At 39.5% G+C, this 24,196-nt stretch overlaps 1 protein-coding gene across 1 annotated transcript in view; it reads right to left on the bottom strand.

Annotated features, from left to right (window-relative positions):
• The window catches only part of LOC146395310 (uncharacterized), a 215,436-nt gene that overhangs the window by 7,405 nt on the left and 183,835 nt on the right, over window positions 1-24,196 (bottom strand). Inside the window, exon 7 of the transcript XR_014832348.1 lies at window positions 15,875-15,984. The gene's annotated coding sequence lies outside the window, so the exon portion shown is untranslated. The remainder of the gene's footprint in view (window positions 1-15,874; window positions 15,985-24,196) is intronic.

The raw sequence follows: 24,196 nt of genomic DNA, 5'->3' as shown, positions 1-24,196 counted from the left end.
TCACTTCCCTTTGATGTTAATGGGAAGTCAGCACCTGGAGGCTTTGGAAAATCACAGTGGGGCTTTGTGTCAATCTGGATTTCGTGGCATCCATATTTTGGATAAAAGAACCCAGAATTTCTCTCTCTCTCTATCTATCTATCTATCTATCGTCCACTTATCTTCTATTTAATAAGGCATCATTAAATACATTTCTAATTCAATGATGGAAATGAAACTTTCTATACGTAAAGCAGGTAAAAAATAGATGCTTTAATTATTTAAGTAATATCTGAAGAGGCAAACATCAAAAGAAGCTCAAGTTGGAACACAAAGAGAGGAAAAAAAAATCTTTAGGATCAGCAACTTTCTAAAAGCATGCAAGACGTTCTCAGACACATGCCCAAGAGATGCTTAAGGCTTAATTTTTTAAAATATCACAATTTTTATTGATAACAAGATCATTAATAATGCCACTACATGCCCATAGCATACTCTTATCCACCCAGCATACCTGTCATATTTATATACAAGCTACTTATTACTATGGGGTTTCAATGAAGAAAAATCAATTAATTGGAAGCCTGAAAATTAATAGGAAGGACTGAGATACTGATGAGTTTTTCTTCACCGTAAGGATGGCTGGCTCAACAGTCAACTCTTGCATAAAGCAAGAGAACAGATGAACTTGTCCCCATTAAACACTGACTGCCTATAATTCTGCATTTTTTAGTCAGCACAAAATCTCTTCCCCTCTGGCTTCTATCTTTTAACCTATGAGCATTGCTGTGCCCCAGCGGTCCTTTCTTGACTCTGAAATATTTTCTACCTAATAGCTGGTCCTTTTCCTCTCCTTCTCAGGCAAACATCTCCTAAGCATCAGACACCATGGTGGGCATAAAGGGTAAGAACAAAGAACATCTCTCAAGGATCCTTCTTCAGAGCCTCTTTGCTCTGACAGCTTCCTCTCTTAGAGCTTATAAAGGCAGAGCCTGAGACAAAAAGATGCTCTCAACCTCCACTGAACCAGGCCACCCTGGCCATTTGGCAAGCTGCAGACCTGGTCCTGGTGTTCACTCTCCGCATAATGGGCTAAGGGAAATCTGTTTTCTCCTCCAGAAGCTTCTTCCATTGGATTTGGTGATGCAGAGGTAGCTTCTAATATGCAGAATGGAGAGGTAATGGTTTATCAGCTCACAGTCTGGTTCTATTTTTCTCTGTGTGTGTGTGTGTGTGTGTGTGTGTGTGTGTGAGAGAGAGAGAGAGAGAGAGAGAGAGAGGGAGAAGGGACTGTTGGATGTCTGACTTGAGGAGAGAGAGAAGTTCAAAGCACTCATCTCTTTGAACAGGATGTAATGAATACAGATATTGTCAAACATATGGTGTGAATGGCGTGTAGACCGGGCTTACTAGAGCAAGCCCATGCATTGGTCCATGGCAAATTGGAAATTTGAAAAAAACAAACACAAAAAAACGCAACTTGTTCTATACCACAAATAGTTTGAGAAGCATTATTCCATAGGACAGCCATTAAACAAACTGCTGAAAAAAATTTGGTTGGTTACTGATTTTGGGGAAAAAATGTGATTTTCTATTTTTATCTCACTCACAGATTTGTGTCTTACAATATATTACTCTTCAAAGAAATACTCCTCCTTTAAGAGAGCATCTGTACTTCTGTTTAAGTTCATGTTTTTCCAACCAAGTTTGGAAAGAAATATTTTTCTCCCCTGCTTGCCTCATGCTGTGGGAAAGGTAGAGAGAAAGAACTCTCTAACGGTGGGGGACTTCAGGCGACTCCCCACCTGCACTCCACACCTCCAGGAGTAGAACATCTGGTTTCCCAGTTGAATTTGATATTGCATCATCCCCTTCAAGCTTTGTCTGCCAGACACTCCCTGGACCCCCCAGATTCTGGGGCTGGAGAAGGTAAGCAGAGACAATACCTTGTCACCATCTAGGTTTGCAAGATTGGAAAAGAAGTCCACATCCAAGTCAAGATGACTTTATGATGATGCTTTATGATGTGGAGCTTTGAAAAGAAAATCAAGACATTCTTTCTCTGGACATCTGTCAATCTACACCTTTCTTCCCTGTCCTTCCTTCTACAATAATTATTGAACCTCTAATGTGTGCCAGATGCTGTACCATGAGGTTAAAGATAGTGTTGAAAATAAAATTGACTGTATTCCTACTCTTAAGGCACCCACAATCTTGTGGGAGCCATAGACAGTAAGGCCATTTTGCTAACGCAAATTAAACATGTGATGGAGAGAAAGAGTTAGGGGTGTTGCAAAGGTCTAAAGGGGCAAAGCCAAGAAAACTTCTCAAAGGAAGAGACAACAAGGTGAGAACTGAAGGATGAAGAGTGGTTAGCCAAGGGAAGGGAGGTGGAGGTGGGGAGGAAGTTCCAGGAAGACCTTGGTTTCTTGATGGTGAACTTAAAAACGCCAGTGACAAAAGGATGCTTCAGAACCAAGGAGGCCACTCTGGCTCAGGTGGGACCTGATTTCCCTTTCTTCCCCAGGTGCTTCAGAAAGCCCAGTTTTCCTGCCTTCCATGCCGGGTTAGAGTGTCCTCAAGGCCCATTTCCAGTTTGGTCCCTGCTGAGGAGGCAATGACCTTTTTAACAGACTGTCTTCAGCAGTAGGGGTCAGAGGCACCAGCACTTTTCTTTTGAAAAATTAATTAAGCTCCAAGGTTAGGACATGATGAGTGAGGCTCATTAGAGCAAATGATTTGTTTGGGTAAAAAGACCTTTGGGGTCCTTTCAGGGTCTTGCCTAAATTCAGTAATTATGTATGCCTCACCCTTTAAGTAAACAAACCAGTGAAATAAAGATGCTCAGAGATGGGGAAAGAGATAGAGGAGATTTGACTGAGCCTGGCTGGAATTTTGTTTCAGTTGGAGTCTTGCAGAAGGACTAGGCTCAGACTTCTCTGGCTGTATTTCTTGGGGGGAACATACCATAAGCATTGATACTTCTGTGCTGGTGATCACTAACGCTTCAAGATCTCGCATACATAAAAGGCTTCATAAATGTGTGCTGTCATTATTGTTATCATCATGAGTAGCAATTGTGTTTATCTCCCTAACATCCATTTTTATAAAAAAATCCCATTTATTATTCAGATATCAACACCTCTTCTATCCTAATCCTTATGCTTTGTGGGAAAAAGATTGAACCCTGAATATGGTTCAGGGCGATTTTAACTAGTTAAGCCACATTTCCTGGCCATGGTGACTGGCTGAGCTCATGGTCCCATTTGGACCAATGAAGTGACAAGAGCTGTTTTCCAGGAGCTTTTGGAATTGCACTTCCTTATTCTTGTTCAGAGAGCTTCTGGTAGCAGTTTCCTCCCAACTCTCTTGGAATAATTCAAGAAAGCCTTAATCTTTGGTAGTTGTTGGCAGCCAGCCTGTAACCATGAAGTGCAACCTAGCTTAGGATGAAGAGGACACCGTGGTGCAGAGAGGAGAGATGGAAATGATGACACTGTTGACCTGCTGAATCAAACCAACACTCACCTGCATTGATACCTTCATTATTCAATAATAATGCTTTCATTTTCACCCACATATTTTCTTTATAGTAAAAACCAATTGGACTAAAAAATTTCTTATCATGTACGACTCAAGGCATCTCAAATGATGGAGAACTTGGTACATGAAGTGGGGCATTGTTAATAACAAACTCTAAAGTATGAAATTGGTTGAGGTGGGATGAAGGACTTTCTTAGAACTGTGCTCCAACTTGGGTCTCCTTCTACCCAATCTTCCTCCCTCCCTCCTTCCTCCCTTCCTCCTTTCCCTCTCTCCTTTATTCTTTCTTTCCTTCTCTCTCTTCATGAGTGGCAGACCTACAGCACATTCTAAAATTCCCCCCCTCCCAACATGCTCCCATTCCCTCCCCTTTCTTTTCTCTTTTACAGGTGTGCCATGCAGTCAACCTTCTGCACATCTAATTCCAACTTGGTGCCTACTTCTCAGAGGACATAAACTGGCACATCACCTTGGTTCTTCGATGGCTGCTCTAACAAACATGGAATGCAATTGTAATACTTAGTATACATTATCCCATGCTCAAGGAACCAGGAGCTGCCTTTCTCAGTGTTTATACCCAGGGAAGGTATTTTCTTGAACAAACGTTAAAAAAAAGAAGAGGACAAAAAACCAGCTGTGGGCAGAAACTGAGAGAAAGCAAGACAGCTGCAAACAGGCATCTAAAGGAAATAATACAAGTTTCCTTCTTTTTGCATGCTGTGTCTTTAACGGGGGATGAATATTCTGTGAAAGCACTGAGGTCGTACAATCTTTGGGTTCCCTGGACTTCATCTTCAGAACATATCCCTTATTATTTTTTTTGGTCTTTTTTCTCCCTTTATTATCAATTCATTTCTTATTTTGCCTCATTTACTACCTATATAAAAGCCAACTACACACACACACACACACACACACACACACATTGTTAGATAGATAGATTCATTGATAGATGGATATAATGGAAGGAACAGTAAATGTGGAATAATATGGATTTGGTTTCTCAACTGGCCTTTGCTGTGTGACCTTAAGCAAATGACTTCACTTCTCTGAGTCTGTTTTCTCACCTGTGAAGGTGGGACTATACTTTCCTTGCAATGTTGTTAAGAAGGTGAAGTGAGGCAATACGGACACCAAGGGTCTAGAATGATCTGGACACACGGGGAGCTACTCAGTGATATTAAGCATTGATTGCTCATCAGAGGGGTAAATTTTGGAGTACGGGGCCAGCAGGGAGTGATTGGAGTGTTCTGGCTCTGCTATTCAAGAAGAATAATGGGTCAGGGATGAAGACCATGTCCCTGTGGACTCTGCGGCCATTGGCCTCTTGCCTTGGCCTCCAGGTTCTCTTGCCAAAACTTAAAATAACTGCAACTATTTTAAATTCCATGCTTTCCCCTTATTTTTGGAGAACCATTTATAAATATTTTATCACATCTTTGGGCTCCAATACAGGATGGGCTGTGGTTTTCGAGCTCAGGATAGTGTATGTAGCCCAGCCTGCTTCACAGAACGTCTTCGCAGGAGGAAACTGAGGCACAGAGTTGGGGAACAGCTAGTGCTAGGCTTTGGCAGAGCTGGGTGGGCTCCTCTGTCGTCTTGTCTTGGGGACAGTGTTGGTGCTTCCTTAAGGGTACCAGCCTCATTTGGAGTTTGGCTAATTATTTTAGAATGAGTTCCATCTGACCACGTTGGGTAGGAACTCTGCTTTCTCGGAGTCCCATGTCCTCCTCTGGGGCCCTTTGTGATGTTCCCAATGGCATCTTTTTTTTTTTCTTTTCTTTTTCAGCCGCCCCGCCACATAGGGGGTTCCCGGGCCAGGGATCAGATTTGAGCAGCAGTTGGGACTTATGCTGCAGCTGCGGCAGCACCAGATCCTTAACCCACTGTGCTGGGCTGGGGATTGAAATTGAGTCCCAGTACTCCCAAGAAGCTGCCAATCCCATTGTGTCACAGCAGGAACTCCCTCAACAGCATCTCATTTCATGCTCCTAGTATGCATTGTGTATTATCCTCCAAAATGCCTGCGATGCCTCTGTTTTCCCTTCTCAGCCACCACATGGGCTGTGCCTGGCATAGATCAGGGCTCTGCTTGCCCATTGGCTGAGTTTACCGAACTTATAGATTTTATGCTGATGTGCTGGGCATCAGGGTGGAGGATGGGGGACAAAGTGCAAAGTACAAGTTCACTTTGGGAAGGACTTCCTTGTTATAAACATACTCCTAAGAAAGAACCTCAGCCAGGAGGAATGAGACAGGGCAGCACATCAGTTAAGTACCCAGAACTAACTTGCCCAAGTTTGAATTCTAATTCTGCCACGTACCCGCTGCGTGACCTTGAGTAAGTCATTTAATCTCTCTGTGTTCTGCCCAGGAAGAAGACCCACAACCCAGAGCCAGGCAGCTGGGATGCGGGCAGATGTTTAGGTCAACATGCATATGCATAGTATAATCACACATATATATGAAGACCTGTGTATGTATAGATAGCTGTGCATTTATATGTATGCTCTCACCTAGCATTCTCACACATTGTCACTTCAAAGTTGTTTGGTGAGTTTGGTGACATCAATCATTCATTCAATGAATAAACATGTACCAGGCACCTACAAGGTGGCAGACCCTGTTAGGAGCTGAGGAGAGATCCATGAATTAAACATGTTCCCTCCCTTGAAGTTACACAAGTCTATCAGCAGCGAATAACTGTGATAATGTGTGTGAAGGGCACGGGCAGGGTTCTTTGGAAGCGGAGAGGAAAGTGTGAACAGTTCTCACAGCAGAGTGGAGGGAGGGCATGGCAGGAGGGTAGGGTGATGCTTGAGTTGTGTCGTGAAGACAGAAGCCGTGTGTTGGGGGAGAGCTGGGCCAGCAGGATGCTTCAGGTAGCGAGGGGTAGCAGATCAAAGATGGGGTGATGGCCAGTGCAGATAATGGGGGTGATTGGGGACTTCCTCTCCATGATTTTTTTTCCCCAAATGGCTGCTAAGTAGTTAGAACATAATTACTCACTCAGCTCAGTTTGGGTCTAACTACTTCATAAAAGGAAGAGCCTTTTGTTTTGGCCTAGGGTTGGGATGAAAATATCATTGAGATACCAAGAATTTCATAAACTGAGAAAATGTAGCAAGTTCTATCCTAGACACAAGCATGAAGACATTTTCTAGTTCTTTCCCTATACCAAAGGGTTGTTCTCGGCTCTGTTAACATGTGTAGAATCAAGATTGTGGCAATTGTCTTTGACCAAGAAGGAAAATCACAGGTCATTACAGCTGCCTATACGTGTTCATGCATACAGATCACACACCTCTTCACACACACACACACACACACACACACACACACACACACACACACACACACAGAGTGATTTGGTCATGATAGGAACTTTGAAGGGTTATTTACTTTGAGAAAGGAACATGATTAAACATCAATTAAGATATCACTTCTAGAGAAGTGGAGGGAATCAGGATCAGGAATTTCCAGGGAAGAATGATCTTCCTAGCCATGGGGCTCCCCTCAAGAGGAAAAAAAGACTTAAAGGTTTCCTGACCAGTGGGTGAGTGAGTTGTACCTTCTAAATGGATGACAAGCACATGCAGAAATCCCATGGACTCTGGCATTTTCCCAGGCTTTCTCACCCTTGCAATCTCATCAGTGTCTGCAACATTATCCACAAGGTTTCCAGAATGGGGCTATAGCATCCTGGCTTTGGGCTGAGTTCTGTCCATTCTGATTGCTGCCAATGGGCTTACCCTTCCACCTTTCTATAAAATTGCCCAGCAGCTCTTTAAGAATCTTAAACAATGGCCCCTCTTGCTCTTTGCATTTTCTATAAAATGTCTTCAAAGTTGCTGCCATGATTGATGTCAGAAGCCGGTTCTAAATCCCTCATTCAGTGGCCTCAAAAATCCCACACAGAGGAAGCATAGTTAAGGAGTAATATCTATCAAATCACCTATTGGAATCTATTCTCCTTTGCCTTTGGAGTAATACACACCCTACCTTGCTCACCTTGTGTACTCACTTCATATTTATAGCTCAACTCTGTAATGGGAGTCTTGATTTAAAAAAAAACAAAACAAAAAACTCCCCCTCTTATTCTTCAGCATTTCTTGACTCCAACTTCATTGGTATTCTAGCCACAGTTTATTCCTGGTCTTAGCTTCATTTTGTTTTTTTGGAAGTAATTACTTACCTCTTCTTGAAGCACTTCTGTATTAGACAGGGTTCCCTGGAGAAACAGAACCATTTATAAATATATATAAAGATTTTTTATTATGAGGAATTGGTTCACATGATTATGGAGGCTGAGAAGTCCTGTGATCTGCTGTCAGCAAGCTGGAGACCCAGGGAAAGCCAGTAATATAATTCAGTCCAAGTTCAAAGGCCGGAGAACCAGGGGACTTGATGGTGTAAGTCTCAGTTCTAGGGCAAGAGGAGACTTGTCCCAGCTCTGCAGAAGGAAAGGAGCAGACTCTCCCTTTCTTCACCTTGTGTTCTATTCAGGTCCTCAGTGCATGGGTGATGCCCTTTGACATGGGGGTGGGCCATCTGCATTACAGAGTCCACTGAATCAAATGCTAATCTCATGCAGAGACACACTTACAGACACACCCAGAAATTATGTTTCCAGGTATCTGAGCATCCTATGGTCCAGCGAGGTTGACATATAAAATTAACTATCACAATCTCTTTCAGATTTCTGTGATGTCGAGCGTTCCTGGTGATCTTGCTATTCCTCTGTGCGCTTCTCTCAGGGTCTCAATGACTCCACCTCCCCCCCTTTCTGGGTCTTTTTATTGGTGATTTGAACCATTGGTTCATGACCACCTATGGAAGCAGATTCTGACTTTTCTCCTAAGTTTTTGACTTCCAGATGGGTCACACCATCACCTGCAAGCTCCAGAAGTATCTTCAAGCTGATCATCTCTCTTGCTCAAACTTGCTCCTTTTCCTGAATTGCTGCTTCTGTTAGTGGTAACCCCCGATTTTGGTGTTGGAGCTTTAAAACCTCAGAATTCTGTCTCATTTCTTTCTTTACGTTATTCTTGATCTCCACTATATTAACACAGTCTCCATATTATACTGAAGAATAAGATTGATCCACTTCCTCTCTCTCTGTCTCTCTCTGTCTCTGTCTTTTCCAGTTTTATTGAGAAAAATAATTGTCATTCATCACTGCGTGAGTCTAAGGTGCACAGCATGACGGTTTGATTTATACATATTGTGAAATGATTACCACAAAAGGTTTAGCCAACATCCATTTTCTCATAAAATACAATAAAAAAAGAAAAAAAAGGAAAAATAAATGAAAAAAAATCTCCTTGTGACGTGATTCTTAGGACTTACTGTCTTAAAAATCTTCCTAGATACAGTATAGCTGTGACGGTAGAGCAGGGATGGTAGTTACCATGTCATGCATGACTTCCTAGTTCTTACTCAGCTTAGAACCTGAAGTTTGTCCCTTTTGACCACCTTCCTCCAATTCCTCCTCCCTTCTCCCTTCACTCTTCCCCATCTCTGGTAACCACAAGTCAAATCTTTTCTTCGATGAGTTTTTTTTTTTTTTAAACTTGGATTTCACATATAAGTGAGATCATATAGTTTTGGTCTTCTGTTTCATTTATTTTACTTAGCATAATGCCTTCAAGGTCCAGCCATCATGTCAAAAATGGTAGGATTTCCTCATTTTTTAATGGCAGAATTGTACTTCTTTATCCATTCATCTGTTTATTGATAGTCACATACGTTTTTTTCCATGTCTTGGCTGTTATAAATAATGGAGCTGTGAACACGGGGGTTCAGCTCTCTTTTCAAGTTAGTGGGGGTTTTTTGCCCCCCCCTTTTTTTGTCTTTCATTACGAGGGAACATGCCTAGGATGTACACCCAGAATTAGAATTGCTGGATTATATGGTAGTTTCATTTTTAATTTTGGGGGGTCCTCATGCTGTTTTTTGGAGTGGCTGTGCTTTTTTAGTACCCCACCACAGAAGGGTTCCATTTTTTTCTCTATCCGCACCAATATTTGTTACCTCTTGTCTTTTTGGTGATGGCCATTCTAACAGGTGTGAAGTGATAATTCACTGCAGTTTTAATTTGCATTTCCTTAATGACTAGAGATATTGAGCATTTTTCTTGAACCTATTGGCTTTTCATATGTCTTATTTGGAGAAATAGTGTGTGTGTGTGTGTGTGTGTGTGTGTGTGTGTGTGTGTGTGTGTGTTTTGCTACTGGGTTTTATGGGTTCTTTACATGGTTTGAATATTAATCCCTTATCAAATACATGGTTTACAAATATTTTTCGCTTCCATAGGTGGTCTTTTCTCTTTGCTGCAGGTTTCTTTTCTTGTGCAGAAGCTTTTTAGTCTGAAGTAGCTGCACATGTCTATTTCTTATTTCGTTGTTGTGCTTTAGGTGTCATATCCAAAAAAGTCATTGTCAAGACCCATGTCAAGGAGGTTTGTTTCTATGTTTTCCTCTAGGAGTTTTATGGTGTCAGATCTTGCATTTAAGTCTTTAATCCATTTGGATTTAACTTCATGAGAACTGTAAGATATGGGTCCAGTTCCATTATTTCATCATTTCACTAGTTATAAAAGAGATGTCTTTTCTCCATTGAATATTCTTGGCTCACTAGTCAAATATTAGTTGAGTGTATATGCATGGGTTTATTTCCAGGCTCTTGATTCTGTTCTGTTGGTCTATTTGTCTGTTTTTATGCTAGGAACATACTGTTTTGACAACTATATCTTTTTAGTATAGCTTGAGATCAGGAAGTGTAATACCTCCTGCTTTGTTTGTTCTTTCTCAGTATTTCTTTGGATATTCAGGGTCTTTTGTGGCTCCACATATGTTATAGGAGTGTTTTTTCTAGTTCTGTAAAAATGCTATTAAAATCTGGATTGGAATTTCATTGAATCTGTGGGTGACGTTCAGTACTATTGACATTTTAACAATAATAATTCTTCTAATCCATGAACACGAGCTACCTTTCCATTTTTTTGTGTGTCTTCAATTTCTTTCATCACTATCTTATAATTCTCAGCAGTCTTTTATCTCTTTAGCTAAATTGATAAGTATTTTATATTTTTTGATGCTATTGTAAATGGGATTGATTGATTGATTTTTCAGAAATATCATTGTTAGTGTATAGAAATGCTATTGATTTTTGTATGTAAAGTTTGTATCCTACCACTTTACTGAATTCATTGATTAGATCTAATGATTTTTTGGTTGAGTCTTAAGGATTTTCTTTTTTTTTGTCTTTTGCCATTTGTTGGGCTGCTCCTGCGGCATATGGAGGTTCCAAGGCTAGGGGTCTAATCGAAGCTGTTGACACCAGCCTACGCCAGAGCCACAGCAACGCAGGATCCGAGCCACGTCTGCAACCTAAACCACAGCTCACGGCAACACCAGATCGTTAACCCACTGAGCAAGGGCAGGGACCAAACCCACAACCTCATGGTTCCTAGTCGGATTCGTTAACCACTGCGCCACGACAGGAACTCCGATTTTCTTTATATAAGATTATGTCTTCATGTGGAATCTGAAAAAAGGACAGACTGAACTTCTTTGCAGAACAGATGCTGACTCACAGACATTGAAAAACTTACGGTCTCCAGAGGAGACAGTTTGGGGGGTGGGGGGATGTGCTTGGGCTGTGGGATGGAAATCCTGTGAAATTGGATTGTTATGATCATTATGCAACTACAGATGTGATAAATTCATTTGAGTAATAAAAAAAGATTAAGTCTTCTTCAAATAGAGACAATTTCACGTCTTCTTTTTCAATTCTGACATCTTTTATTTCTTCTTCTTGCCTGTTTGCTCTAGCAAGGACTTCCAATGTTATTTTGAATAGAAGTCTTGAGAGTGGGCCCCATTGTCTTGTTCCTAATCTTAAAGGAAAAGCTCTCATCTTTTTACCATTGAGTATGGAATTAGCTGTGAGCTTTGCATATATGGCTTTTATTATGTTGAAATAGGCTCCTTCTATGCCTAATTTGTTTATTTTTTTAATCACGAATGGATATTGAATTTTGTTGAATGCCTTTTATGCATGTATTGAGATGGTCTTACAATTCTTTTATTTCATTCAGCTAATGTGATGTATCACATTGATTGATTTGCATGTGTTAAATGGTTCTTATATCCCACGGATAAATCCCATTCGATCATAGTGGATGATCTTTTTTAATGTGCTGGTGAATTTTGTTTGCCAGTATTTTATTGAGTTTTTGCATCTATATTCATCAGAGATTTTGGCTGTTTTCTTTTGTATTGTTGTGTCTTTATCTGGTTTTGGTATCAGGGTGGTCCTGGTCTTGTAAAATGAGTTTGGAAGCATTCCTTCTTCAATTTTTTGGAATTGTTTTAGAAGAATAGAGTAACTCTTCTTTAAATGTTTGGTAGAAGCTAGTGAAGCAGTCTTGTCCCAGACTTTTGTTCTGGAGGAGGTTTTTTTTTAAAAAAAATTAATAGTTTAATTTCATTACTGCCATTTCATCTGTTTATATTTTCTTTTTCTTTCTGGTTTAGTCTTGAGAGATTGTGCATTTCTAAGAACCTATCAATTTCTTCTAGGTTGTTCATTTTGTTAGTGTATAATTGTTCATAGTGATCACTTATAATCTTTGGCATTTCTGTGCTGTTTTAACTTCTTTTTCATTTCTGACTTTATTTGGGCCTTTTTTTTCCTTTAGTGAGTCTGGTAAATGTTTATCAATATGGTTTATCTTTCAAAGAATAACTCTAAGTTTCATGGATTTTTTTTTAAGTCTCTGTTTCTGCTCTGATCTTTCCTTCTACTAACTTTGCACTTTGTTTGTTCTTTTTTTAGTTCCTTTAGGTTTAAGTGTAGATTGTTTATTTGAGATTTTTCTTGTTTCCTGAGGCTAGCTTGTATTGCTATGAACTTTCCTCTTAGAACTGCATTTGCTGTGTTTTTGTTTTCATTTGTCTCCAGGTTTTTTTTTTCTCTTTTCTTTTCTTTTTTTTGGCCCACACATGGCTAGGGGTCGAATCAGAGCTACAGCTGCTGGCCTGCATCATAGCCACAGAAAGGCTAGATCCAATCCACATCTGTGACCTACACCACAGGTCACAGCAATGCTGGATCCTTAACCCACTGAGCAAAGCCAGGGACCAGACCTGTGTCCTCATGGATACTTGTTGGGTTTGTAACTGCTGAGCCATGATGGGAACTCCTCCAGGTTTTTTTTTTTTTGTCTTTTTTGCTATTTCTTGGGCCAATCCCGCGGCATATGGAGGCTCCCAGGCTAGGGGTCTAATCGGAGCTGTATCCGCCAGCCTACGCCAGAGCCACAGCAACGTGGGATCTGAGCCGCGTCTGCAACCTACACCACAGCTCATGGCAACACCAGATTGTTAACCCACTGAGCAAGGGCAGGGACCAAACCCACAACCTCATGGTTCCTAGTCGGATTTGTTAACCACTGCGCCACGACGGGAACTCTAACTCCTCCAGGTATTTTTTGATTTCACTTTTTTTCTTCAGTGACTCATTCGTTGCTGGTTGTGCTTTTCTGATTGAACCTTGTCAGAGTCTCAGCCCCATGTTCTAATCTCAGCTTCCTCTATCACCTATACACAACTATGCTCCAGTGAAACTATGCTTCCATAAGCATCTTATTTTTTCATGCTGTAATTCATGCTCATATCTTCTCCAACATAAGTTTTGCCTAACTCTTCATTATTTACATAAAACTTTACATCACCTTTGAAACCATCTCATATTCTCTATCATTCAAAGAAACTTTCCTAATCCCACCATCTTCCTCCTTTACATTTTATAATATTGTCTATTTCCTTGAGAATCAATCTGAAAACTCACAGAGTGGTTTGAGGGAATTAGAAAGGTTATATCTAGAAAATATCCTCACAGAGTACTGGCATGTGGCAGGTGAAGAATGGAGGCTAATTCTATTTATTTCCATCCCTGGAGCATGTCAAGAACTCTATAAATGTGTTCTATGTCCTCTAATTTTCTAAATCTGGAAAGGAGGCCAGGAGGCTCTGATGATTCATGTTTCTATGAAGTTTCTTCTTTTTTGTGGCTTAGGCAGGCTTCTGGGACATGTTGCTCTTTGTGTTCTGGGTTCCAATGCTGGTCACTCCTTTTTTGTAAAGCCATGCATTTGTGAGATGATGGTACTGATGACTTCCAGCTGTAAAATATTTCCTTTTATCCCATCAAATAATTTGAGAAAGCTGTGGGTTCAATACATAGCAATGGAGCTAATGAATAGCATTGGTTTTAATTTATAGCAATGTCTCATGTTTGCATCATGCTTCAGAATTTCTGGTGTAGTTCTCACTGCAAGCTTCCAGCAGCCCTGGCTGTGAAACAAGCAGGATGGATGAGGACATTCTGCTGGTGATGACACTGAGGCACCAGTGGCTGGTGGGATAGGTCTAAAAGTCACAGTGGGTAGTTAGAACTGCATCATCTTGGCTCCCAGGCTAGTGCCCCTCTCTCTTCACCCACCAACAAGCAAAGTAAAAAAGAAGCTTGAACTTGTTCCAGTGCAAAATTCAGTTGACCAGCATCTATTAGTTAATCCTAAATCTATCCTTACTTGATCTCTCAGATGGTGACTGTTGCTTTGCTTTAGCCTCTACCATTCATCTTTCTACCTCTATGGATGAGCTCCAGAATCTAAGATGCTGATCGCATAGCTCAGATACAAGAAATAGACCATGTTTGCTAGTTATTTTACTTGTCTCTTCTTATGTAATAAACCATCTTAAAACTTAGTGTCTTAAAACAACAATTTATTTTTTCTTATAATTCTGTGGGTTGGCTGGGAAGTTTCTCTGCTGACTACCATGGGCTCACACAAGTGCCTGCTTTTAGCTGGGAGGCTAGTTGGGCTGGTAAATAATTGATGGCCTCATTCTAAAGTCTTGCAATTGGTGTTTTAGATGGATGTCATCCAGTATGAACTGGTTTACCTTCACATTGACTCTTACCCTTTGTAGGTTAGACTGGTGGTCCATATGGTGGTCTCAAGGCAGTGCTCCAAGAACGCAGAGCCAGAGAATGCAAGGCCTATTGAGGATTGGGCTAGGGTTCTGCACCTCATCACTTCCACTGATATTATATTGGTCAAAGCTGTTACAAGGCCAGCCTGACTCAAGGTCAAGGGTAGGTGAGAAAAACTCCACCTCCTGATGGCAGGAAATTCACATTCATATTGCAGAGGAGAAGAGAATGAATTGTTGAGGTTATCTTTGGAAACAGTGATGCATGGAGTCATTGTATTAAGTGAGTTTGAGAACATTAAGTCAAATTTCTCACTCTTCCATGCAGCAGGAATTTCCTTTAGGGTTCTTGTACTATCATCAATGTGAGCTCATCCTCACAGCCTCTGTCTCTTTGCTTCTACATGGTGGTCAGAAAGGATCCCTGCCTCTTTCTACTCTACACTAGTGCAATGAGAACCAATGCACACTCTCTTGGGTATTCCCTAGTGCATCGCTCACTTTTTCTTATGTCCCACTGACATAGTTTGATGTGAAATCAATTGGAACTAATCATCTTTAAAAAAGTATTCTCTACCTGATCTAGCAAAGGTTAATGTGATTCTCTGTTTGCTGGTTAGGGACAAAGAAATGCATTTCCCACCTACTGTTATGATTCTGAGCACTGCTGTTCTTTAGGGAACCCAAAGAACAGGATGTTTGGGTTGGTCACATATCTAGATACTTAAATGTTCCCTTGCCATACTATCAAAGAGCTCCCCATTTCACCAATGTTTCTAACATCCTAATTTGGCTCTTACATTAGTCATTTCTTATCAGTAAGTGAATGCATCTATCTTTTATTCTCCATAACTGATCTCTCTTGTTTTCAAACCACCAGGACCTCTTTTGTTGAAAAAAAAAAATCGATCCCTCTCTCTTTTGGTTGATGCCCATTCTCTTCACACCTAATGTTCTGTCTCTCCTATCGCACCTCCTTGCTAAGAGAGCATAAGAATGCAGTGGAGAGTTTCTTTGTCCTCATGGCATCCTGAGAGTGACACTTGGCATTCTGATCCAGGTGTTTCCACTCCTGTGCACTGGTGTGTATTCCTTCTCCAAGGTGTGGGGAAGGAAGGTGCTTGTCATTAACATTTCGTTCTTTACCTTCTTTTGTCCCCCTCTAGCACAGGGATGGCTGAACCCTTCCTGTGTGCAGACATTTCCCTTTATCGTTTTCATGCATTTGCTTGTTCAAGATGTGTCATGTGGTCATTCCTTCCAAGTTTTACCTCTTGATATGTAAACATCTAGTTTGGGGAGGTCTGAGGAAATCATTTTCCCTTCTTTGAAAGCATACCACTCACCACTGTTTTCTGTGGACTTCTAAGTCTGGGTTGAGATTTGGAGCTGACCAGTGCAAACTATTTTCCCTTTCTCAGAAGCAGTAAGCCAGCCGTATGTACAGTCTGAAGCGCTGCAAAGAAGCAAAAGCTCTATATCAGTTATCAGTTATTTCACTACCTTTCATAGCTTTGGGGAGTTATCTCATTCAAATAGCATCTCCTTTTCCTGTAAGTTGTCACACATTTACCCTGCTAGCACCAGTTTTCCCATTCCTTTCTATATGTATACTTTTAAGGACATCTCTGTTTAATTATAGTTTTTCTATTACATGTATCCAACTTCACAAAATCTCAGGATTGATAGGAGAAGCCTATATAGCAGTGTATCAAACACATTGAAGCCACTCAGTACATGCTGAAAGAAACCATGGTGGCCTGCTCAAAACTACATAGAGCAGTTATAGTCTCTGCCATTCTCCACTATGCAACAGATGCCCCACACTTAAATGGTATTTGTTGATTGACAAAGTTATGCACCCAGGTATGAGCCCCACTTACAAGCAGTGCAGTGGATCATGGTTGGCTTGTTTTGTGGGAACATGGACTTTCAAGGGACTCAATCAAGTAGCCTGACTGTGGGCTGATCACCCCTGTCCCCATTCTATTTTGGTCTCTCTCCGGTTCAGGAGTCAGCCTGCCTGCATCCCAGCCGGATGGACTTAGCCTTCCTCACCGCCTCACTCTGGGGACCTGGGGGATTGTTTCCCACTCCAATGTGCTTTCTTGGGGAGATTTCAATGGCTTTTGAATTACTTATAGGTTCAAAAGCGAGCGAGTCCCATTATTAGAATGCAGGTTTTCAAATTACTTCAAGTTGCCAAGTTGGCAGCATTAACTTGTCATCAGAGAATCCAGCATGGTCACAGAGAAAATAGACTTTTGAAAAAAAATAAGGCAGAAATGTACCAACAGGGTCAAGGAGCAAAGGAAATGGCCTTGGAAATATCTTTCACTTATGTAGCTGTGCTTCGTTTGTTTTACCACCTACAAAGCGGTGACAAAACTTCGGATCCCCCTCTTCAGAATAAATTGAAGAGTAGTCAACGATATGCTATGCAAAACAATTCACTGAGTATAACACTCCACTGGATTCTCCAGGTTTGTCAGTGTATTTTCAGTAAATCTTATGTTCTTATGTACACACAATGTAATCTTATGCCAGCTACTGAAGGAGTGTGTCTGTGTATAAATGGCTTTATTTTCCAGGTTTATGGATGTAAAACTGACAAATAAAAATTTAAGGTATACAAAGTGATGATTGGATATACGTGTATATTGTGAAATGATTACCGCACTCAAGCTAATTTACACATCCGTCTCCTCATGTAGTGGTGGACCCTCCCTATACTCAAATGACAGACTGCAGGGTCGAAAATCATCACCATGTGTTTGGCCTCAAAGCTGGTCTTGAATAAAGTTAAGTCATAGCATAGTGAGAATAGACTCTCGTCAAAATGCAAATAGGCAGTCCATCTTACCATAAATTTAAACGCACACATGTTAGTTTCCTATTGCTGATCTATCAACAGTCTCTACCTATCTATCTATCTTCTACCTACCTACCTGTCTCCCTGTATTGACTTCCTATTGCTGCTATAAGAAATTTCCATAAATGTAGAGGCTTGAGATAACACAGTTTATCATTTATCTCCTTCAGGTCAGAAGACAAAAATCAGGATGTCAGAGTCTTCTTTTCTGGAGGCTCGTAGAATCTGTTTTGTTGCTTTTTCTAGCTTCTAGAGGCTGCCTGCCTTTCTTGGCTCATGGCCTCTTAACATCTTCAAAGCCAGCAACAGCTGATTGAATCGTTCTCATTTTGCTTCACTCTTCTACTTTTTTTTTTTTTAATTGAGGTAAAGTTGATTTACAATGTTGTATTAGTTTTGGGTGTATAGCAAAGTGATTCAGTTTAGTTATATGTGTGTGTGTGTGTGTGTGTGTGTGTGTGTGTGTGTGTGTATACAGGTTCTTTTCCCAAACTCCTCATTTATCCTCTCCCCTTCCCCCTTTGGTAACCATAGGTTTGTTTTCTATGTCTATGAGCCTGTCTCTATTTTTTTTTTGTCTTTTTGCCTTTTCTAGGGCCACTCCTGCGGCATATGGAGGTTCCCAGGCTAGGGGTCTAATCGGAGCTGTAGCTGCTGGCCTACGCCAGAGCCACAGCAATGCGGGATCCGAGCCGAGTCTCAGTCTACACCACGGATCACAGCAACGCCTGATCCTTAACCCACTGAGTAAGGCCAGGGATCGAACCTGCAACCTCATGGTTCCTAGTTGGATTCATTAACCACTGAGCCACGACAGGAACTCTTGTCTCTATTTTGTAAATAAATTCATTTGTGTCTCTTTTTTAGATTCTACATATAAGTGATATTATATGATGTTTGTTTTTTTCTCTCTGACTTACACTGTATGATAATCTCTTGGTCCATTTTTGTTGCTGCAAATGTCATTATTTCATTTTTTAAAATGGCTGAGTAATGATATTCCACTGTATAGAGGAATATTTTTTCCTCTGTCATGGACATTTTAGGTTGCATCCATGTCTTGGCTGTTGTAAATAGTATGCTATGAATGTTGGGGCCCATGTATCTTTTCAAATTAGAGTGTTCATCTTTTCCAGATATATGCTCAGGAGTAGGGTTGTTGGATCATGTGGTAACTCTGTCTTAATTTTTAAGGGAATTTCCATACTGTTCTCTATAGCAGCTATACCAGTTTACATTTCCATCAGCAGTGTAGGAGGGTTCCCTTTTCTTCACATCCTCTCTGGCATTTATTATTCATAGACCTTTTTTGGCCACACCTGCAGCCTAAGGGAGTTTCAAGGCCAGGGATTGAACCTGAGCCACAGAAGAAGCCAGAGCCACTGAAGTGACAATGCCAGATGCTTAACCCACTAAGCCACATGGGAACTCCCAATTATTCGTGGACTTTTTGATGACAGTGATTCTTCTACTTCTTTCTTCCATATTTAAGAACTTTTGTGATTTCATTGGACCCAACCAGATAATACAGAATTGTCTCCATATCTCTAGGTCAGCTGATTAGCAGCCTTAATGTCTCTGAAAATGTAATTTCCTCTTGCCATGCAACCTACCGTATTCACAGGAAGTAGACATCTTTGGAGGACCTCTATTATATCTGCCAAAATCCTAGTGTATAAATGAGGGGAACTCAACATCATAATGCTGGCATTTCTCCACCCATTAATTTTTAGATTAAATGTAATATCAGTGAAAATCTCAACAGAATTTTTTTTGTTGTTGTTGAACTGATCCTATAGTTTATATGGATGAATAAAGAGTCAAAACTAATATAGTAAAAAATTTAAGAAATACAATTGTCAGACCTGAGCTTATCAGACCTGAAGACAATAAGGGTATTAGTAATTAAAATAGTGTGGTCTCGTCTCACAGACATATTAGGTAGACATAAGAAACAGATAATGTCAAGATAGATTCACATATATAAAAACCAAACTGGATTTGAGAGAGATAGTATGTCAGTGAAAAAGAATGAGATACTCAATGTATGACGCTCGAATGATTGGTCAGCCATGAGGAAAAGTAAAAGCAAATTCTTAATTGACTATGAAACTATAAATTCTAAGTGCGTAATGACCCAATTATGAAAGCAAACTTGAAAATGTTTAGGAGCCATGTCAAATAATATTTTTATGATTTTGAGGAAGAGAAAACATCTTAACAGAACTCAAACTGCACAGAGCATGATGAAAAATGTGGATATATTTGACCTCAAGATTAAAAAATATATAGATATAATATTGTAAACTAACTTAAAAGATCATTCCCAAACTGGGAGATTTCATATCAACTCATGATCACAAGGGATTGAAAATCCAGAATACAACAGAACTTCCTACAAATCAATAACATAAGTGAAACTCATCAATAGAATAATGGGCAAAGGACATAAATAGTTAATTTACATGTAAGAGGTATGCAAAACCTTGTACATGTAATCCCTTACACACTTGAACACAGCACACACATCATATGATCTTTGTCTTCATTCTACGGGTTAGAAGCAAGTTTCAGGTCCCACTCACACTCAAGGGGAGGGGATTACACAAACGTATGAATACCAGGAAGAGGCGATTATGGGAACCACCTTAAACTTTGTTCCCCACAGTTTTGTATCATTTATGTAAATGTTTCAAAACACAAAAACACATACAGCAACTTGGTTGAACTGCCAGGAAATTATGATGGGTGAAAAAAACCAACCTCCAAAGCTTGTATAAAATATAGTTCTGTTTATAAAATATTCTTATAATAACAGAACTATAGAAATACAGAACAATTAATTGTGGCCAGGGGCTAAGTGTAGAGGGAGGCAGAGAGACGGCAATAGAGATCGGTGTGAATATAAAAAGAACAAGAAGGGCACAGAACTGTTCTGTGTCATGACTGTATCAAGGCCAGTATCCTGGTGGAGATATTACACATGGTTTTGCAGGATTTTAACACTGGGAAAAACAGGCCATAGTATATGGTATCTCTCTATTATTTCTTAAAACTGCATGTGAACCACAATTACCAAAAATAAAAAGTTTGATTAAGGAACACCAACATTGATCTATATTTCTGTTTTTGTGAAAATACCATACTGTTTTGATGACTGGCACAAAAACAGAAATATAGATCAATGCAACAGAATAGAAAACCCATAAATAAACCCAAGCACCTATGGTCAAATAATCCATGCCAAAGGTGGCAAGAACATACAGTGGAAGAAAGATAGTCTCTTCAATAAATGGTGCTGGGAAAACTGGAAAGCTGTATGTGAAAGAATGAAAGTACAACAATACCTCACACCATACACAAAAATAAACTCAAAATGGGAGTTCCCGTTATGGTACAGCAGAAATGAATCCGCCTAGGAACCATGACGTTGTAGGTTTGATCCCTGGCCTTGCTCAGTGGGTTAAGTATCCAGCGTTGCCATGAGCTATGGTGTAGGTCACAGATGTGGCTCAGATCTTGCATTGCTGTGGTTGTGGCGTAGGCCAGTGGCTACAACTCTGATCAGACCGCTAGCCTGGGAACCTCCATGCGTCGTGGGTGCAGCCCTAAAAGGTCAAAAGAAAAAGAAAAAAAAAAAGAAAAACTTCAAAATGGATTAAAGACCTAAATAAAAGGCCAAAATCTATAAAACTCCTAGACGAAAACATAGGCAGAGTGCTCTTTGACATAAATCACAGCACATCTTATTTGATCCACCTCCTCCAATAATGACAATAAAGACACAGATAAACCAACGGGACCTAATTAAACTCAAAAGCTTTTGCACAGCAAAGGAAACCATTAAAAAAAATGAAAAACAACCCACAGAATTGGAGAAAATCTTTGCAAATGATGCAACAGACAAGGGCCTAACCTCCAAACTATACAAACAACTCATATAATTCAACAACAACAAAACAAATAACCCAAATGAAACAAGGGCAGAAGACCTAAATAGACATTTCTCCAAAGAAGATATGTGGATGGTCAACAGGCATATGAAAAAAATGCTTAACATCACAAATTATTAGAGAAATGCAAATCAAAACCACAATGATGCACCACCTCACACCAGTCAGAATAGCCAACATTAACAAGTCAACAAATAGCAAATGCTGGAGAGGGTGTGGAGAAGAATAAACTGGTACAACCACTATGGGAAACAGTATGGAAGTACTTCAGAAAATGAAATATAGAACTACCATATGATCCAGCAGTCCCACTGCTAAGCATATATCCAGACAAAACTTTCATTGAAAGAAATACATGCACCCCTATGTTCACTGCAGAACTATTCACAATAGCCAAGACATGGAAACAACCTAAATGTCCATCAACAGAAAAATGGATTAAGAAGATGTGGTATACATATACAATGGAATATTACTCAGCCGTGAAAATGACAAACAAATGCCATTTGCAGCAACGTGGATGGAAACTAGAGATTCTCATACTAAGTGAAGTAAGCCAGAAAGAAAAGGACAAATACCATACAATATCATTTATTTGTGGAATCTAAAATATGGGACAGATGATCTTATCTAGAAAAACAGAAACAAATCATGGCCTAGGAGAGCAGACTTGGAGTTCCTGAGGGAGGGGGAGGGAGTGGGATGGATGGGCATTTTGGGGGTTTTTTGGATGCAAACTCATATTTGGAATGGATAGAGTAGTCCTACTCTACTGCACAGGGAAATGTGTGATTGGGTCACTTTGCTATACAACAGAACTTAAAGAAACATTGCAAATCAACTATACTTTAATAAAAAATAAATAAAATAAACACCGCCAAATAAACCAGACAAAAATTCAAAAAACAAAAAACAAAAACCCAGCATGAGGTCTGAATAGTGAGCATAAAACCGTTAAGACAAAACTAAATGGAGAAAAATATTGCAAAGAGCTGTTGACCTAGGAAGCTAATTTCCTAAGAGATAATTACAGTCATCATTGGAGAGAGTAGAGGGTAGAATTGCTCTGCAGAAAATCGAGTCACTAACGAGGAGGCCAAAGTTGAGAGACTGGAAATACAGAGGAAAAGAACAAACAAACGACTTAGTTTATGTAACCATTAAGCTTCTGTTTATGTCTCCTTACATAGGAAACCTAGGACTATTGCATTATATGTATTACACATATATATGATTTTTGTGTAAATTCTTTTGTTACCTTTCAAAGAAGACATGTGGATATTATTCTATAGGTTACCATGCCAAGTTATTAACAGTGATTTTCTTTGAAATGGTACTTTGAAATTAGTGATTTTAATTTTCTATTTTATGCTTTTAAGATACACAATTTCTAAAATGAATATGTATTAATATTAGGTGAAAAATGATTAAAATCAGTATAATTTTTTGCATATCGTACACCCGCAATTATGTAAAAATATATACAACAAAAACCTGGAAGGAAATACCGTACACTAAATGTTAACAGTGGCTCTGCCTGGAGGATTGGGATTTAGTTGATTTTGTTTTTTCCAAGTAGCACTGTGCAATCTCCAGATTTTATACAGTGATCAGATGTTCATTTTATAATCATATAAAGTTAAAATTAGTATATAAAATTTTATAGATACTATATGATAGCAAATATGTAAAAATATACACTGCAAATTGATGGGAAGGAAAACAATAAAAGATCAGAATATTATAGATGACCTTTTTATATTCTTTCAGCTTTCAAATATTTTCAAAATTTGTGTCAAGAGCATATATTGTTTTGATAATGGAAATATCCCAAAGAAAGTAGAAATGATTAATTAATTGGGGGAATTTTTTCTAAAAATAAAACAATAGGAAAGCATAAAAGATAAGGAAATATTCAAATAGCCAATTAAAGCATGGGAAAATATTTAGCCTCCCTAAATGCAATTTTAAATATTGATTTTTTTGGACATGTAAAATCATTTCAATATTTTCTGTTACATCTAATTCAAATTTTAGATGGTGAAACAACATTAACTCCTTATGATGGAATGATTTGCATATATATTATTGATCCTATTTGAGAAAATATGCAATAAGATAAGAAAATACACAACAATCTTCCGTGAAAAAGAAGAAGAAATATTGCATTTACAATTTGCCTTAAACCCACCTATGCATACATTTTTACGAATTAATAAAATGAACCGAAAACATTCACAAACATTGTATCTTAGGTTCGGGATTTCAGAAGACTTTTATTTTCTCTTTTAAGGTCTGTATTTTCAAATTTTCTAAAATCTATCGAGAAGAAAGTTGCATGCTGTAATGAATGTATTTGAACTCTATGAAAGGCCAGTCTGTAAATTTAAAAGGCTCTGTGCTCAGTAATGAACTTCCAGCCACATAGAATTCTTTGGAAAATCTAACACCATCTATTTATTCATTATTTATTGAATGCCTATCGGTCAAGGACTATCATAGGTGTTTGGAATTCTGTGGTGAATAAGCTAAAGACCTTGCCTCTGTGCAGCTTGCATTCACCGGTGGAATGTGGAAAACTGTCTGCTCTAAGTCCCACTTGGATGATTTTGCCAGGGCTGCCATTACACAACACCACAGAGGAGGGTGGGGCGGGGAGGCTGAGACCACTGATTTTTTTTTTTTTTTTTTTTTTCTCTCAGTTCTGGAGGCTGGGAGTCCAAGTTCAAGGTGCTGGCAGTGTTGGGTCTTTCTGAGGCTTCTTTCCTTGGCTTGCAGATGGTGGTCCCCTCAATGGCTCTTCACACCCGTCATCTTTCTGTGCATGTACCCTTGTAAGGACC

Source organism: Sus scrofa, chromosome 17 (genome assembly GCF_054392235.1).
Source record: "Sus scrofa isolate SSC_HxYL_T2T_F1_AM1 chromosome 17, Sscrofa_HxYL_maternal_Yorkshire_Landrace_v2.0, whole genome shotgun sequence".
NCBI lineage: Eukaryota > Metazoa > Chordata > Mammalia > Artiodactyla > Suidae > Sus > Sus scrofa.
Note: the sequence above shows the minus strand (reverse complement) of the source record. Positions and strands in the feature narration are given on the sequence as shown.